Source organism: Lupinus angustifolius, chromosome LG01, assembly GCF_001865875.1.
Source record: "Lupinus angustifolius cultivar Tanjil chromosome LG01, LupAngTanjil_v1.0, whole genome shotgun sequence".
In the NCBI taxonomy this organism is placed as follows: Eukaryota; Viridiplantae; Streptophyta; class Magnoliopsida; order Fabales; family Fabaceae; genus Lupinus; species Lupinus angustifolius.
The window spans coordinates 29,853,795-29,859,164 of NC_032009.1; the positions used below are offsets into that span (position 1 = coordinate 29,853,795).

The window sequence follows — 5,370 nt, forward strand, 5'->3', positions numbered from 1 at the left end:
ACTTAGAACACCGAACACATTTCTTTTATATTGAGACTTTACATTTTTGTAATGATAAAAAACGTTTGTGATTTTTTTCATCGGCCATTTTGTTATTTGATTTTCAGCGTTTCATGTTGATTTGTTTTTTGTTCAAAATGAAGGGTATTTACCTATGAGCCTAACTTTTTGTTTGGGTCACGGAATCAATATAAGTAGAGGGGAAACTTGAATTGTTGCGGTCTTGAGGATAAGTATAAGTAATAAAGGAGCATAGATACACGGTCACATATATTATTTATGTTAGTATTAATAAAAATATATCATATTAATTAAAAAAATTAATTATTGTTATTATTGTTTTTCATTTATTATCATTAACACATGGCAACATATATAATAAGATATGAGACATCAAATTTCTATTCAGTCAAAAAGTATGGCCTAGTTCCACTCTAGAAAACAAAGACAAAGTTGCATTACTTTGAACAAGGTGACGTGTCTTATGGACAATCATTTTGTTTCACATAAGTTGTCTCCAAATTTTATTATTTTGGACTACAAAGTTAGGATTTTCCAATTTTTATTGTTTCAGTTATTAAATGAATAACATAATTACTAATTTGTTTAAGACATATGTGCTTTCTAAAACACTGGACTAAGGTGAGTAACCTACAGGGCTAAAGATGAGATTGAGACTGAGACAGCTATTTGTGGAAGACAGTGTGCCCAAATCAAGGAAAGCAACTATGCCTGAGAAGATATATATTTAACTGCTTTAATGAGTCTCTTTCATCCTATATTATTATTAGTGCCAATTCGGGTTATTTTTAGCTAATTGTCATTATCTTACATTAGTCTTTTCTAAAAAACTATTTTATCTCAACTATATTCAGACTTGTACAATAATCTGTTATCTTAAAGTATATGTCAATTCATGTACCAAACTAATCTATATTATAAATAAAAGCAAATCATGTTATAACTATCACCATGGACTAATATTTAATCTCCTATTTTGTCCTTAATTATTTTAATTACAAAAAAATCACATCCTAGGTAACAAGTTTTAACATAATAATCATCTATCACACCTTAAATTATATATTATAATAAGAGGAAAAATCTGTTTATACCCAACTTGAGTTGTACTAGTAATAAATACAAAATCATAACATAAATTACATCCAATTCAAAATATTTTAATTCTTTAAAATAAAATATATCAAAGTTGAATACTTAATATTATAAAATAAGAATATGAATTGGTAAACAGATTGAAAAAACTCAGCCTGAGAAGATATATATTTAACGGCATTTAAAGAATCTCTTTCATCCTCTATTATTATTAGTGCCAATTTTGGTTATTTTAAGCTAATTATAATATCATTCTCCTACATTAGTTTTTTCTCAAAAAAAAATATATTATCTCATAGCGATATTGAGATTTAGACAACAATCTGTTATTTTAAAGTATGGCCTAATTCATGAACCAACTAATAATAATAAACAAAAAAAAAGTAATAAATATTTAATTTTTTAATTAACATAATATATTTTTGTTATTATAGATATATGATTTAGAACATACTTTAGACAACATAACTTTTCCTTTGTCCTTGTGACATAGTAGTGTCACTATACTGGGAATTTAGTAAGTAACATGTATACATACAATTCATTCATGTTCTAGTTTACAAATGTAACCGTGGTGCAACACATGTCCTCCACGTATTTTTATTGGACCATATAATGGAAAATAAAAATGCAAAAGCGGATAGCAATCAATAATTTGAACAATCTCGGAAAAAAAAAGCATGAAATCAAGAGTAACATGAATACTCATGTAAAGGAGTATTGCAGTACACGTTTTTTTTCAAACATATAAAATCTCTATCTTATCAAAAGACAGATTCATCTTAATCAACTTTTATCTCCATGATTCTCAACTCCTGAAGTACTCATCCCTTATCTGCCTTTTCATCTTCATCATAGTGGCACTTAAAATAGGAAAGAATCTCAAGAAAAATAACTCAAATCTAAATATACCCCAGGGCCATCAAGCTACCTATTATAGGAAATATACCACATCTTCTTACATCCACACCACATAGAAAATTAAGAGACTTGGCCAAATGCAACTTGGAGAGGTTTTCACCATCATTGTTTCCTCAGCAGAGTATGCTAAGGAAGTAATGAAAACCCAAGAAATTATCTTTGCATCAAGGCCTATAATTCTAGCTTCAGAATTACTAGCTTATAATTCCACAGATATAGCTTTTTCACCTTATGGAGACTATTGGAGACATCTCAGAAAAATTTGTGCTTTAGAGCTTTTCACCCCAAAATTTATCAACTCATTCAAGCCTATAAGAGAAGAAGTGTTCACCAATCTCATCGAAATGATTGCTTCAGAGAAAGGATCACCCATCAATCTCACTGAAGCAGTACTTTCAGCAATATATACAATCATTTCAAAGTCTGCCTTTGGCAAGAAAGACAAAGACCAAGAATAATTGATATCCTTGATAAAAGAAGTTGTAGTTGCTGAAGGAGGTTTTGACGTAGGAGATTTGTTTCCAGCTGCTAGATGGCTTCAAGTCTTGACTGGTTTGAGGCCTAACCTTGAGATGTTGCAACGAAAAATAGATCGAATACACGAAAATATCATGAACGAGCATAAAGAACTAAAATCAAAAGCCAAAGAAGGCCAAGGTGGAGCAGAGGAAGATCTGGTAGATGTTCTTTTAAAATTTGAGGATGGTAATGGTAACAACCAGGACATTTGCTTAACTAAAGACAATATCAAGGCTATAATCCATGTAAGAAAAATAATGCCTTGCAAATACTTTTATCAAGTTATTCTTGCTTCTTTATGCATAACAGTAGAGGTGTAGAACTTATATAAAAGTTTAATACTACCCCATACTCTCTTACATAAACTATTTGAAGTCGTGTAGTATTTGCCTAGCACTATATGATTTTAACTGGGAGCACATATGTTCTAGTAAATGTGTGTTACTTGCTGTGATTGGTTGAAAATAATGTTTTAAATTGTGGTTAGGGTTGCAATTGCGAACGCGATCATTGTGACTGGTGCGGTGTGAATTATTTTGAAATTAAAAATTTCATTGAACCCGATGCGGTCCGATGCAGCACGACGCGGTGCAAATGTGGGTCGATGCAGTTAGTTGCAACCTGATGTGGCCGTATCATTGTGATTCACTATCAAACTGCAATTGCAGTGTGCTGCTGTAGCGGCGCAATATTGCAGCCACATCACATTACATGGTCCACAATTTAAATCAATGGTTGATAAAATATATATTTAAGTTAAAATTTTAATAATTAAGTGTTTTCCTCACCAATCATTGCAAATTAAACAAATTTAATAATTAACTATCTCTTGAGCTTAACCTCATTGATGATTAGTATTCAGTATATCTTTGGTGTGGGAGGTGAGACATCAACCACTATCATAGATAGGGCAATGAAAAAGATGGTAAGAGATCCAAGAATAATGAAGAAAGCACGAGCTGAGGTGAGAGAGGTATTCAATGAGAAAGAAATGGTTGATGAAATTTATATGAATGAACTGAAATATTTGAAATCAATTTTAAAAGAGACCCTTAGGTTACATCCTACAACTCCTCTTTTAATTCCAAGAGAATATGGAGAAGCATGTGAGATTAATGGGTATCACATACCAATCAAAAGTAAGGTCATAATTAATGTTTGGACAATTGGAAGAGATCCAAACTATTGGACTCAACCAGAGAGGTTTTACCCTGAGAGATTCATTGATAGCTCCATTGACTATAAAGGAAGTAACTTTGAGTACATTCTATTTGGAGCCAGAAGAAGAATATGTCCATGAAGGACATTAGGTTTATTGCACAATTTTTACATCATTTAATCGATTAAGTGAATCTGTTAATTGATTAAAATGACAACAGATAGCCACATAACAGTTTGAATGACATGAGGGGTTATGCATAAGCAAATCAAGCATGGAATGATTACGCATTTGATATATTTAATCAATTTACAATAGGCATAATCAGTTAACATAATTACATACACCACTCATGATCAAGATTCATTGCAAACAAAGTGAAGAGCTATATGCGACATAATTAATCAAGTAAGTATAAAACGCGATAATTCGAAGTCATATTCTTCAAAAGCAAAACAGTAGATCAACAGTAGTTATGAGTTATTACAATCCAAATAAAATAGTAACACAACACAAAACACATGATCTCAAGTGGAAAAAGGATCAACAAAGTCCATTAGCTAGGAGGACTAAACTAAGGCTCTAAGGGTTCTTATCTAAGGATGAGATGGAGGATTCTGGTTGTCAGGAATTGACGAGCTACAACCACCCTTGATGAAGACACTCAGCTTGTTGAACTCAACAATCCTTCTTCTATTCTCAGACTCATTAACAGGCTGAATATGGTCCCGCAAGGATTGGTAATGGTTGTCAATATATGCATTCTGACGTTCCTCAAAATGTTCCAAATCCGTATGATATGAATACTTGAGAGACTGAAAATGAAGGTCCATCCTATTATTGAGACATTGTTCCATAGCATCAATATAAGCTTGTCCAAACGCGGGTTCTTGTGATGCATGTCCTGAATACTCTCCCTAAGTTGCAGCAAATGGCTCTTGGTTCATGTCTTGTTCGTCTTCACCGGAAGGATCAAGGTTGGCTTTGTTGAAGTCCTCTTGATATTGCCAAGTGTTTCCATACTTGTAGATGCCCATCTTGTGAATTAAACTCTCACCAATAAAGTGATCCTTGTCTGAGCAGTCCATTACCATGGTATCCTCAATATAAATGTGAAGATAGTCAACTATTTGGGATATGAAGATACTGTACGGAAGTAGCCTTGATTGAGAGACTAAGACGCTATACATGAACTTTAAAATTTCATCAGGCCAGTTTATCATGATGTTCTCCTTCACAGCAAACATAAACCTCAAATCATTCACGATGGGTTGTGCATGATTTGTGTTTCTCTGAATCAGTATGTAGGCAATCAAGTAGTGTAGGAGTCGGTTTTTAACGGACAATGACCAAGCTTTGGTCAATTCGCCTTGGACATAAAGTTGAGGTCTAAGCAAACATGACTTATACATTTCAACAACATCAAATGAGTTGTCGTTTTCCCAACCACAATCACTTAGACTAGCACTAGAAAAAGCTGAACCACCCACATTCATAAAAATTTCTTCGTTAATCTCAAACAGTTTTCCAGCTATCATAGACCAATATTTCCCATCTGTGTATCTAAAATTTGCGTAATACTCCCTAACTAGAGCATGGTAAATATTACTTTTCAATTCCAAGAAGGGGACAGCCCCTTGAGTTTAAATGCATTA

General features: G+C 32.7%; 1 pseudogene; it reads left to right on the forward strand.

The window, feature by feature from the left end:
- Positions 1,240–3,856, forward strand: LOC109333081 (annotated as a pseudogene).